Here is a 14451-nt window from a genome sequence, read left to right as displayed (position 1 = left end):
CTAATTTGGTAATTGGAGAAATAGGTCCAATGTTGTACAATCTATATACACTTTCAGCTTGTTTGTGATAGTGTCTTGCTGTGTACAACGTAAGGGTCTTGAAATCTTGCTTCTCCTACCTCAGCCTCTCTATTAGTAATATTGTTTATTTCATGTTTTTACACTATACTATGATTTTCAGAATAGCTTATATATTTCAAAATTATTTACATACCCAAGAGAGACACAGACAATTAACTTGGGAGGTGGCTTATAGGAAAGAGAACAACAAAGAGTGAAACTGAATGCTTTGCTTGACATTTGTAGCTCTTGTATCAAATTTGAAGAAGAGGACTTTATAAGTTACTCTTTCTCTGAGATGAATGCTTTCCCAAATTATCACAGCTAATGAACCAGATTCTTACCCTCACCTAATGTCTGTGCCACCCTCCAAGCAGAATCATTGTTCATTGAAACAGTTGATGAATGACTTTATGGATAGACCATTTTAATACACACACCATTTCTTGAATGAATGTAACCTGTTCTCTGTGACCTGAGAATAAAGTCACTCACTCATGTCAAATAGTTTTGACCACAGCAGGAAATCTGTATCCAAAAATCGTGCCTACAATTCATTCCTTGGCACAACAGAACTGTCAACTCTCAGCTTAGCTACAATGGAGGTAAAATCCTTGGGTGATGTGAGGGTCATTGAAGTACAGCCTTATTACAATGAAATCCAATGTCTAAAAATTCTTCTTATTTTGTGCTTGTACCACAGTAAGAGCCAAGATTTTAAACTCTACTAAATACAAAACAAACAAACAAACAAAAAGACTTTATAAGCCAGGCGGTGGTGGCGCATGCCTTTAATCCCAGCACTTGAGAGGCAGAGGCAGGCAGATTTCTGAGTTTGAGGCCAGCATGGTCTATAGAGTGAGTTCCAGGACAGCCAGGGCTACACAGAGAAACCCTGTCTCCAAAACCAAAAAAAAAAATGAAAGAAAAAGAAAAGAAAATACTAGCAGTGATGTATTATTTTGAAATACACAGTTAATATGTTCAGAGTTATTTAAAATTTATATTGAGAAAAATGTATGTATTTTCAGTATTGCTGTAGACAAGCATCTACATAAGACTGTTAAATTGATTGTTGTTTTATATCAAACAAGTCTTATAACACTCATTTTTATTGTTATAATATTGTATAAATTTTTAAGGAATATGACAAAAAAGATATTGTAGGTATTGAAGGGGGGTCTTTGGGAGAAGTTGGGGTACAAAAGGGAAACAAGAATGTGATGCAATTCTTTGTACTTAAAATATGTTTTTAAATGTTAACAAATTCAGATAAATTGAAATCATGTAACTTTTCTCATCATAATGCAATAAAAGTTAAAAAAAAAAAAGTCCTGGAGAGAGTGGGGCTCGTGGGAGCATACCTCAACATATAAAGTCTAACACACAGCTAACATCATCATATATGGAGAAAAAAAATCAAAAAATTCTATTCAAATTGGGAGTCAGAGCTGTCTACTATCTCCACTCCTTTCTAATGTAGTATGCAAAGTACTAACTGGCACTATGAGAGAAGGAGACTAAAGGGATATAAAGAGGAAAAGAAGTCAAATCATTATTTGCAGTGCTGTGATAACATATGCATAAGATATCCCAAAAATTCCAACAGAAAACTTCTAGAAACAACTACTAATTTCAGCGATATGGCAGAATAAAAATCAACTTATAAAAATCAGTAGCTAACCAGGTGTGGTGGTGCACACCTTTAATCCCAGCACTTAAGAGGCAGAGGAAGATGGTCCTTTTGAGTTTTACTCCTGCCTGATCTACAGAGCCAGCTCCAGGATAGCCAGAACTATGCGGTAACACTAAGAAAAACAACTGCTGAAAAATCAGTAGCCTTTCTCTATGCTAACAGCATACAAACTAAGAGAGAAGACCATAGACTCAATTCATTTACAGATTCAAAGGCAATTTGTCAAAAGACAAATACACTGGATAAACCTGACCAAGGAGATGAAAAACCCCTACAATGAAAACTTCAAATTCCTGAAAGAGATTGAAAAATGCTTAGAGCATAGAAGGACTACCATGCTCCTGGGTTGGTAGACTTAGTACTGTAAAAATGACTATCCTCTCCAAAGCAATTTACAGATTCAGTGCAATCTCAGTCAAAATCCTCACGACATTCTTCCCAGAAAAAATAAAATCTTAAATATATGTGAAACTAGAAAATACCCCAGATGATCAAAACAATCCTGAGCAAACAGAATAATATCGAAAGAATTGCTGTTCTAGATTTTTTAAGATATGTGATGGATCTACAGTAATAAAACAGTGTGGTGCTGACACACAACCGGGCGTGTACACCAATGGAACAAAACAGAACATCCAAACTCAAGCACACGAAACTACAGCCATCTGATAGTTGGCAAAGATGCCCAAACCACGCATTGGGAAAAGACAGCATCTTCAACAAATGGTGCTGGGAAACAGCGTCCACTTGCAGAAGAATGAAATCAGACCCAGAGCTATCACGAGGCACAAAAATTAACTCCAAGTAGACCAAAGACTTCAATTCCAAACCCAAGATTCTAAAACTGCCAGAAGAAAACATGGACCTTCATGTAGGTGTAAGAAAGGACTTCCTGAACAGGACCCGATTTGCCCAAGATTTAAGGCCAACTTCATAAAACTAAAAATCCTAATTGATTTTCCAGTATCAAGTGATCAGCCCTGAAATCATGTACACACACAAGCAACACTAAGGGACTCAGCACACTGTAGTGTATATATACATATCTACAGTGTGTGTGTGTGTGTGTGTGTGTGTGTGTGTGTGTGTGTAACAATAAAATAAAATAGGGCATCTGTTTGAGAGGGAGTGGGGGAGACTTGGGAGGGGTTGAAGGACTAGGACATGAGAGGGCCTAGTCTGAGGGAGGGACATGGGAGGGGAAAGGGAAGGAGAGAAGTGATGCAGTTATGTTTTAATTAAAACTTTGAATGTCATAGTGAAACCCCTCATTTTATAGACTAACTTAAGTGCTTCCTAAATGAAAACGCATAATGGTCTGTGTAGGGCAGTCAGAGGAGTGTCTAGATGCTCCGGGACCCAGAACTGCTGTGCCAAACTATGATGTCACTGGAAACTCTTTGCACAGTTTGAGGTATTTTCCACCTCAGTTTGGTGAACCTTTAGTGGTGATTTCTTGAATTTTATTTTGACAGGGAGGCAGGAAGCTTCTGAGTAGTAAAGCAGGTGGGATTTATTTTGGCTTGGAGCAAGCTCCCCCTAGGTCAGAGGTCCTCAACTTTCCTAATGCTTCAACTCTTTAATACAGTCCCTTACATTGTGGCGACCCCCAACCGTAAAATTATTTTCGTTGCTACTTCATAGCTGTAATTTTGCTACTGTTATGAATCATCATGTAAATATATGTGTTTTCCAATGGTCTCAGGCAAACCCTGTGACAGGGTCATTTGACACCCCTCCCATGGGTGTGGATCCACAGGTTGAGAACTACTGTCCTAGATGGTTTGGTATCCTGTGCAAGACAGCTCTGAGAAGACTGTACTATTGTCCTCATGGATGTGAGTGATCCCTCCTCTTATTAAGTCTTGGCATCAAGAAGCATATAGAAGCAGATCTTTCTAATTGAGTGGTTTCAAGCACCAACTGATCATGTAAAATGTAATTGCTCACTACAAATATTTTATGTTGTAAAGACTCAACTATCTGTTTCACGTTTAGTGTTCATCGTGGAGCACACGCTGAGCCTCCTCTGGGTTTCACCTCCCACAGAAGTCATCTTGAGATACAAACTGGCTTCTTCTCCCAGCCTACCTTTAGAGGAAAGGACTCAACACTCTACCCAGGGCTTCCCCATCTGCATAGGTTTTCAGAGGTGTGTCTCTGGGCCTCTAGTCTAAATCATCCATGCACTTATCCCCCTTCCAGACATCTCAGATGTGTTCCATGTACCTCAGACCTTCCCTGCTCAGCTGAACTCTTAACAAACCTCATCTCATCACATCACAAAACCTGCTCCTCCAATGGTTGGTGCCCTCTCTCTCTCTCTCTCTCTCTCTCTCTCTCTCTCTCTCTCTCTCTCTGTGTGTGTGTGTGTGTGTGTGTGTGTGTGTTTTGGGGTTTTGAGATAGAGTTTCTCTGTAGCTCTGGTCCTGTAGACCAAGCTAGCCTCAAACTCAGAGTTCCACCTGCCTCTGCCTCTCTAGTACTGGCATCACTTGCTTTTATTAAAGCACCGCTAATTAGTCAGTTGCTAAAAACCTAGAAATCTTTCCTATCCCCCTCAAGACTGAATTTATCAGTAGATCATGTCAATTCAGCTTGCAAACATACCCTAAATTCATTGCTTTATTAACAATAACAACTGTTGTTGCTATTAACATCACACTAGTGATAACAACACACTAAGACAGCCCTGTTTTACCTGCGTTAGCTTACTGAGTCTTCCCTACAAACCAGTAGTTAAGTGCCAATGTTATCTCCTCTTTCAGATTATAAAGTCAAGGCAGAAAAGGGTTCAGTGACTTGCTCAAAGCCTATTTCAGTGGAACTGAGACTCAAACCTGAGCAGCTGGCCCCAGGAGTATGTGATCAAACATGAGTCCCCAGTGTCCCCTTAGTGTCCACTCAGATATTCCGCAGCCTCCCAACTGGCTTCCTCCTTTCTACCCTTATCCTCATAGAGTACATTTTGTACACTCGTCAGTGAGAGTGACCTTTCAAAAGTAGGCACCAGTGTGTGTGTGTTATTCCTCAGCCTAGATATCCCTCCCCAGGGACCTCTCCAACACACTTGGGAGTGAAATCTAAGCTCCAAACTCCATCCATCCATAACTGCCTCTCTCCATACTTGTTAGGTCTCCCTCCCCCAACTCAACCAACGCTGCAGATTTTAGCTTGGCTGGGTTTGGGTTGTTTGGCTCACTGTCCTACTACCTCATGTTGTTGTCATACAGTACATACCACTGTCCGGAAGTGTTTGGAAGAATTTTATTTTCTGATTTATTTTGTATTTTTATTTATGGATATGTGAGTCTGTGAGCACGTGCCATGTGTGCGCAGGTACCCACAAAGCCTGCAAGAGGTCATCAGATCACTTGGAATTGAAATTAGAGGCCACCAGACACAGGTGCTAGAAACCAAACTCGGGTCCTCTGGAAGAGCAGCAAATGCTCTTAACAGCTAAGCCACCTCCTCGGCTCCTCAATGCATTTGTTTTTAATTTTGTTTTGTATTTCCTGCCTCCCCTCCTAGAACCTCAGTTCCTTAGGAGCAAGGGCTTTGTCTGTTTTCCCCCCCCTCACATAACTTTCAGAGCCTAAGGCCATATAAACACTTTCTATGCATCTTCTCGGTTAGGCACAGACATGGAAAGTAAGTATCCTAGAATCTCCACCCTCCAGAATGTCACTGTCCACAGTTGTATTATGGTTCCGGAGGGAGGGGGGTGCGCAAAATGAGACATGAGGCATCATGAGGACATACAGGACTGTTCCTCACACAGCCAAGGAAGATAAAAAAAGACCCCTGGGCTAGATGACTTACATTCATTTCATTTTAACAGATGTTCTGGAGTAGATCTGACCAATCTCAGAGACAAATGTGTCAGGTGGTTTGGTTCCTAGAACACCTGTGAGAATATAGAGAATATACTGGGTCCCTTCACCCAAATCTCTGATTCAATACATCTGGGGTAAAGGCTAAGAATTTGCATCTCAGGCCGGAGAGATGGCTCAGAGGTTAAGCACACTGGCTGCTCTTCCAGAGATCCTGAGTTCAGTTCTCAGCAACTACATGGTGGCTCACAACCATCTGTAATGGGATCTGATGCCCTCTTCTGACCTGCAGGCATACATGCAGGCAGAATGCTGTATAAATAATAATAGCTCAATAATAATAATAATAATAATAATAATGAGAAGAAGGAGGAAGAGGAGGAGGAGGAATTTGCATCTCTAACAAGTTCCCAAGTGAAAACCAGTATCATTGGTCTAAGTCCTTGAGAACTCCCAAAACACACTATTTCCTCCCTTGGGAACACCCTAAGACCCTAAGTGTAGCTCTCAATGTCAGGGTGCCATTTGTTTTGATGAAATAAGGGGATAGCACCAGGAAGAGACACAAGAGGCAAGTCCTTGAAGGAACAGGCACCCTGTTTACTTTTGAATGATGAGCAGGTATGACTGAGATAAAGGAAAAACAAATGAGGAAAAATCTAAGGAAAAGAACAAAGCAGTAACTTCAAAAGGGATGCTAACACACAGGATGCACCTGAGCTGCGGGAGAGGGCTGTATGAGGTGGGTTGTAAAAAAGTAAAGCCAACCGTGAAGGGTCTTACATTGTTGGGGTTTTGTGTTGTTTTTTCTGCCTAGAACAGTGGTTCTCAACCTTCCTAATGCTGCGACCCTTTAATCTAGTACCCCATGTTGTGGTGATTCCCCAAACCATAAAATAAAATTATTTTTGTAGCTACTTCATAATTGTAATGAATCATAATGTAAATATTTGATCTGCAACTCCTGTGAAAGGGTCACTTGACCACTCAAAGGGGTCATGATCCACAGGTTAAAAACCACTGGCTAAAACATTTACACTCTGTCTGTGCCTTGTAGACATTGTGGAGACTATTGAGTGACTAAGTAGAGACTGGCATTGTCAGCTCTCTTTAGAAAAATTTTGTAGCAGAGACCTATAGCTGTCTATCCATTAAAGAGTAGTAGCAACTACCTCCCAAAATCCACCCAGTACCCTGCAAGGAAGCTAAGAGCTGGTTCCCAGCACATCCCAACCCCCTCCTCTTTTCCTTTTGACTAGATACAACTTTTGTGTCTGAGTCCTCCCTATCTGCAAACCAGTCTCATTAAAATCTTTAACCATCACTGTGTTTCTTTCTCCATTCATAGGTTACAAGCAAAGGAATCCAAGGTCCCTAAGAGATCACAGAGCCACAAAATGAAAGGTACCAGGAGTCCCAAGTCACCTCACCACAGTCCATCTCAAAGCCAGTTGAATTTGAGAATGAGAAGTAAATTGAGTCCCCCAGATCTGGGATGTAGTTTTCATAACATGTATGGAAGATTTCTGGGATCTAATTACAAACCAATGCAATATTAATGTCAATATAACAGAGACCTTGGCAAGGCTAGAAGGGCCTGAAAAGCTACTTCCCAACAGAGGAAAGAGTCTAAGTAAAAAGGACATGGACAAAGTGTGGTCACCATTAACCAGGAAGGGGAGGGAGTGTGAGGGCCCTGGGAAGGTCCAGGTCTTTGACTTAGATGATAGAATAAGTATCAGAAAGGGAAAAGCAGATTCAAAGACAGGATGCTAAGTTGCACACAGTTCTACATTGTAGAATATCCAGGCAGAAACCTCTGGTGAGCAGCTGTTCTCCATGAACCTGGGGTCTTGGGATAGTGGTCATAGTTTCATATATACAAATTTGATAGGAAACGAAGATTGTCTTATCTCTTATTTCCGTAGGATGCATGTGGTAGCGGGGTCATAAATGGATGTTTTTTAGGCATGAGGGGTGAGGAAAATCATGAGGAATGACTGCATGGGGCCCACCAGGGAAGCAGGGGGAGAGTCAGGCATGTCATCTCAAGTCAAGCAAATGTGGTACACAAAGGGACAGGTGTAAAGGCCACAGATTTGTCAAGAAATCCAAGGACAAGGTGTCCACTGAAGCTGCTGATGGGCCATCTGTGCAGAATGCAGCTAGAATACAAGAGGGCATAAGCCAGAGCCTAAGGCAGCTGACGGCATGAAGACAATGAACAGGAAAATCCAAACATGGATGAAGCCCTGTGCCCTCATCTCATTAGACTTCACTACAAATCACATTTTGTGGACAGACAAATGGGCTTTAGAAGAAAGTAAGTCACTCCCCTCGAGTGATGTATTTGATAAGATTAATATTCAGATCTGGGTAGCCTGATTCTAACATGGGGCTTTGAATGTGCACACTGTGACTGCCTAGGTAGAAACACAAAGTAATCTATAAACAGAATTAGTACGTTCAGCAAGGCTGGCAGACACAAGGCTAGCATACCTAAAATGCTTGCTTTTTCCTTTTTTCACCACCACCAACAACAACCAAACACATTTTAGAAAGACATTCGGTGATAGTATGGAATTCAAAAACTAGGATAAAATTAACTGAAAGACAAGATGAAAACCTAATATCTCAATAGAGAGATGTGTCATGGTCATTGTAAAAACATAACCACCACAACAAAACAGTGTGAATTCGCCTGCATGTGGCCCATAGATTCTGTGCAACACCAACCAAAATCATGCTTGGATTGTTTTTCTTTGTAGAGAAATTGGCAAACTGTCTTAGACTTTTTATGGTCATGGCAAAGGCTGAAAGTAGAAAAAGTGAGGGGGGGCGGTACGAGGGTGAGTGAACTTGTGCCTGGGTTTCGAAGTCTGCCATGAGGCTGTCATAATAAGACAGTGACACAACAGAACAGCAAAACAGACAACAGTCACTGGATAGAGAGCCTGGAAGACACCAGCTTTAAAGGTACCACAAAGATGTGGGCATGGGCTCATATTGTCAAGAAATGCTGTTATATCACTTGAATATCAATATAAAAGCAATGTTAAATGCCTGTCTTAGTTTCAATTTCTGTTTCATTTTTCTAAACATTAAGAGACAGATTAACCCTGACTCAGGAACAGAAGGTAAGCCTTAAGGAGGTCATTGAACTTTGGGAGCTGTCAGGAGCCATAATAGGACAAGCTAATAACTAGCAGGTGATCCTCCTAAGATGGTCTCCTTCAGATTAATCCATGACAGATTTGCTCTTATTGGCAAGACCCTAAGAGAATTCATTTTAGGAAAGATTCCTGCTATCAATATGTTTTTCCTGTTATTATTAAACATATATAACAATCACTAGGTATTATCCCACCCTTTTGAGCAGATCTCTGCAGATCTGTGAAGTTGTACTGTCTTGTAGTGATTCTATATAGACAAATAGATGACTTCTTAAGTCTTAATGATGATCCTATAAGAATTCCTAAAATTGTATCGGTGGTTATTAAGCTCTTTTATAGTGGGACTGCTATTAGTTCCTTTTCTGATATTCAAAACTACAATGAAAACTCTGTTGGTCTTTGATGTGTCAGCAGTCAATTGCTCTTAGATAGTAACCAGACTTTCTCCTACTCAGAGCACATTCCAAAAGACTGTAAAACAATTAACCAAAGGTCATAAAAAAAGAAACTAATGATTTAGTATAGGTGCTAGGACAGAAGATAAAATATTGACAGGTGTATCTATACAAAACTTCACTTAGTTAGCTTAATAACTTAGTTATGATTTTTTACTTTCAATGAACCTGTGGAGCTGTGACAGGTGATGGATGTTTAGCCAGATAATTACTCCTAACGGATATGCATGTAAACATTCTCTGTTGTAAACTTCTATTTCAATTTATAGTTTGATTTTTTTGTGTAAACTTGTGATGAACTTTTTAACATCGTGTATTCTGAAAAACGAGTAAGTACTAAGGATAAAGAGATGAGAGAAGATTTTTTCCCCTTTCCCCACTTAGAAAAATGTTTTCCCTTTCCCCGCTTAAAGTAGAATTTTCCCTTGCCCCGCTTAGGATCTTTCTGCTTTCCCCCTTTTTCTTAGATAGCTTTAATAGGAAAGTTTTTACAACTTAGTAATAAACACCATAATCACTTTTCAGAGTGTCCTTTTTTTCTTTCTGCAGACTTCTGACTAGCAGGCTGAAAGTTAGAGCAGTGCAGTTCCTACTGAGATAGAACAAAGCCACATTACTTAATGCCCCCCTCTGACCCCACTGTTAGGGTACAGGCGTCTGTCACCTAGAAGCCCTTTACCCTCAGAAAGAACAAGAAAGTGTTTAGAACCCTTTAGAAGTTATCAGCATTTCTGAATAGTTGGAGAGCTAGAAAGTCAGGAGACCATTGGACCTTAAAGCCACACCAGAGTCCTATGCTGTGCCCCTCCAGCCCCCACCATTACCCTCTCCAGGCTGGGAGGCTCCTGGCAGGGAGTGAATTCTCCCCTTCTGCCTCGTGGGTCCCAGAGATCAAGCTCAAATCATCATGCTTAGCAACAAATGAGTCATCTTGCTGGGCTATATATTTAATTTAAAATGTTTTCCTTTTAAACATACAGGGGTGGCAGAGAAGGGAAAAAGACTGGGAGTAGAACAGAATAGAACAAAAATTGATAACAGGAAAGAAATGGAAGATTGTATAGAATAGCCATTGTTAAATAGAACCTGTGTACCATGGCAGAGCTTAAGGGTGGGGTTACAGGGTTGGAGGTGGGAGTTAGTGTTGTTGGCTAACCTCATTAGCATCAGGCAGAGGTCCTGGAATGGAGTAGGGAGATCAGGCATGGCCACTGACAAAGAAGAGTCAGGTTGAGGGACGGTCCTTGGCAGGTGTGACTACAAAGTTTTCAGATGGGCCACAGGCACCTGCGCCAACCCAAAGATGCATGGGCCACTGTCGTGGAAGGGCCCCCAGGCCCAAAGTACATTTCTAAACCTCCAACAAAGTCGTTCTTTTCCATGTTCCCGCAAATTTTACAATTACAAAGGTAAATCAAACATTTATTTTATAAATCAACAATGAAGACTGATTCTAAGTAGGCAAATATTTTGCAAGCATGGGCCTGGCTGGCCTGCATTCTTGCTGTCTGGCTTCAGCCAGGCACTGGCTGGAACTTAGCCCTACTTTTCTCCCTGCTCAGTGACTTTCCAGTACAATCCACAATGGCCTCACCCTCAAGGTCCTCAAGGTGGAATGGACCACATGGTTTCTGATGGGTTGTAGTGGATGGTAGCAGGGGAGGTCACTGTGGAGGAAACAACTGAAGAACATCAGAGACCATGTGGTCCATTCCACCTTGAAATGCCTCCTCCTCAGAGGACCTCGGCCCTGTGAAGGTTCTGTGCCCCAGTGTAGGGGAATGCCAGGGCCAATAAGTGGGAGAGGGTGGGGTGGCAGGCATGGGGAGGGGGGAGGCAACAGGGGTTTGTTCTTGTTGTGTTTGTTTGTTTGTTTGTTTTTTGGAGGGGAAACTGGGAAAGGAGAAATTTACATGTAAATAAAGAAAATATCTAAAAAAAATAAATAAATAAATAAATAGCAAAAAAAAAAAAAAAATGCCTCCTCATCACTTGCATGGCATGTCTTGCCTCCTTTCCTAAACTGTTCTGCCATGGGGGATATACAAGTGGCCTGAGGACAGCTACAACTGCGAAGCATCAGAAAGACTGGTGTGTCTGTCAAGCTACAGGTGGTAGCCAGAAAGTTGAAGCTGAGTTGCAAAGCTGGCTGGCTTGATCGGCTAGTGTACAAGTAAAACAGTCAGAAGAGGAGCAGGCCAAGCCAGATTCAAAGCTTAAGCATGCCAGAGTTGGAGGTCAAGCAAAACACAGGATGTCCGGGCATGGCATAGATGCTCCTTGCTGGAACCCTGGTGTCAGATGGTTCTGGGTTCAAGTCCTGAGTCTAGCGTTTACTAGCTGTGTGACCTTGAGCCAAGGCACTGTCCTCACTGTCCTCATTTTTTTTTCTAGTGGCATGACCAGAGAGTGTGGGGATAGGGATAAAGTGGAGGTGGAATTTGGAGGGTTGAGGACTGAGAGTCTCAGGCCAGTCAAGCCTACAGGTTTTTAAGAGGGTAATTCCTCTGTGTCCCAAGTAGATCTTAAGCTTTTCAAAAGCAGAGGCTGCCTCCTGGCCTAAGCTTGGCCCTTGTTACCCAGAAGGAAGTGAACATTCATACGTGTGTGCTCTGTGTTATCAGTCTCTGAAAGTACTGGCTGCTTTTCTAAGCAGTGTCTGTCCCTTCTTGTGCCATTGGGATTATTGGAGTTATCCTGAGTGGCAGCCCTATAGCTGCAGGTATTAGCCAATTACGGCTGAGGAATGGGTCCTAGGCAGAGGAGGAGCTACCAGTATCCATTTTCTAGGTTCTTTCCCTGTACTCTTGGCCCAGGATCCTCATCTTCTCCCAACCCCCTCCCCTCTGGTTTTCTCAATAATATTTCCATGCCTCTCCATTTAACTCTCCTTTCCACTCAGACATCTCCTCCTCTAAAACATTCTCTTGACTCCAAGCTTTCTTTCCATTTTTCCCCCTATTCTCTGTCCAAAACCCACTCGTGGATGGCTATACCACCTGCTAACTTTGCCGAAGTCATCAAACAAGGTTCCGTGCCAGCCGCCCATCCTCAGGGCCCTGTTGACAGCATGATACTACTTCACCAGAGAGCATGGCCATGGGGGGCCTTGGAAAATGCAGAAGGGAGCCAACCTTTCATCCCAGGCACAGGTCTGGAGGCTGAGGCAGGAGTATTGCAAATCCAAAGCTATGGGAACTGCAGTATGAGTTTAAGGATTCCTGCCCAACTTAGTAAGACTGTGGCAAACAGAAGGTAAGAGAAAGCCAACATTTCAGCTCAATGGAAGAGCACTTGCGTAGTGTGTAGTCTCCAGAACTAACTTAAAAGCACAGATGAGCACACACAGGCAACCCATCATACACACCAACAGCCTGATACACACAAACATGGGCACACACCTAGAAACATGCAACATACACACAGATACAGAAACAGAAATACATACAGACAGACCCCAACATAGACCAAACACATATACACAGAGACAGACAAAGAACTCACATATTCAGACACACACACACACACACACACACACACACATGCACTAATCCATTTTCGAGAAGATGAGGTAGGAAATTCAGGGCCCTCCACTAAGACCACAAACCCAGATGCTGACAGCACAGAAGGAAATGAAGATCTCAGATCTGCACTTGGGGAGGGGAATGTCTCACGGGACCTGCAGATTATTCTGTATTTCAGAAGAAAGGCCTCTTCCTGCCCAGCGCAGGTCCTAGAATTCTCCAAAGATATATGCACTTGGATGATGTCCCACCTTTATATCTATCTCCAAGCAAAAAAGAGAGACCGTGGGGCCTATCTACCCCAAGCTAGTTAGTGGCATCTCCTAGATAAGCTGAAGCACCTGAATTTGAGCTCTGACTTCCTGGGCTCTTGGCCAGCAACACTTCCTAGTCTTCTCACACTAACTCCCAGCTCAAGTTCGCACAAACAGAAGCTGTTGACCTGGAGATGTGCCTCTGTGGGACCCTCAGCTCGAGTATGCACAAACAGAAGCTGTAGGCCTGGGGATGTGCCTCTTGGGACCCTCAGCTCGAGTATGCACAAACAGAAGCTGTTGACCTGGAGATGTACCTCTGTGGGACCCTGAGGTCCTGCACTCCTATAAACACTGCCCTGAAGTAGAGTACAAGACCCTGTCTTAATCTAACCCAAGTGCAGGTCTCCTGATGTGTAGGGATGGAAGTCTTTTCTTCCTCGTCTTTCCCTATCCCAATCTACAAAGTAAAGTGCCTTGTCAATCATAAGGTTTCTCACTATTAAAAAACAGTATTTAGCATGGTTTTTTAATCATTTCTCGAAATCATTCCTAAATAATCAACCTGAATACGAATCATTCCTCTGAAGAAACTTTCTTGGATGTGTAGCTGGCTCTTGTTTTTTGTTTTGTTTGGTTTGGTTTTTGGTTTTTGGTTTTTGGTTTTGTTTTTGCTATAGATTCATTATCTTTGGGGACGGGGATAGAGGATTAAAAAGTGTTCCCTTCTATGTAGCTCAGACTTAGCCTCAAACTCTCACTACATAGCTCTGGTTGCCCTTGACCTCACTGTGTTGCCAAGGCAGGCCTCAAATTCATGGCAATCCTCCTGTCTCTGCCTCCAGAGTATCAGGCATACAGATGTATAGCACCATGTCTAACCCTCTATATACTTAGTAATAAAGACATGAACTAGGCCTGGATGGACATTTTAGAGGTTCTCCATTTTGTCAAGACTTAGTCATGCATCTGTGGGACATCATAGTATATGCCTTTCCAAAGAACAATAAAGTATAATGAGATATCAATGTAAATATAAATACATAGATATAAATACAGATGTGGATGTGGATGAAAGTACTATTATAAACCCATTTCTTTGTATATTAATCAAAAACTTTAAAATGAGTAGAAAATATATTTTTTAAATGACAAAAGCCCTCACCTCCAACTTCCATGGGATGCACACATACATAGATGTTTTTGTGTGGTTTGGTATGTACTTATGTTTACATGCCATTATTAATCATGACCATACAGGACAATCACTTGGACATTTTGTTTTTGAGACAAGGACTCAAAACAAACAGTCAGGTCTGTGTAGACCTGACTGTCCTAGAACTCCCTATACAGATCAAACTGACTTCAAACTGGAGAGATCAGCTGTGTCTGACTCCAAGTGTGGGGTCAAAGGTGTGCATCACCACACCAGACTCTCATTTGGCCATTGTTATAA

The 14451-nt window shown here is 42.0% G+C and overlaps 1 protein-coding gene across 10 annotated transcripts in view; it reads right to left on the bottom strand.

Moving 5' to 3' along the window:
* The window catches only part of Cdrt4 (CMT1A duplicated region transcript 4), a 40208-nt gene that overhangs the window by 25133 nt on the left and 624 nt on the right, over positions 1 to 14451 (bottom strand). The window lies entirely within an intron of this gene.

Source organism: Mastomys coucha, unplaced genomic scaffold, assembly GCF_008632895.1.
Source record: "Mastomys coucha isolate ucsf_1 unplaced genomic scaffold, UCSF_Mcou_1 pScaffold5, whole genome shotgun sequence".
NCBI classification, from domain to species: Eukaryota; Metazoa; Chordata; class Mammalia; order Rodentia; family Muridae; genus Mastomys; species Mastomys coucha.
Note: the sequence above shows the minus strand (reverse complement) of the source record. Positions and strands in the feature narration are given on the sequence as shown.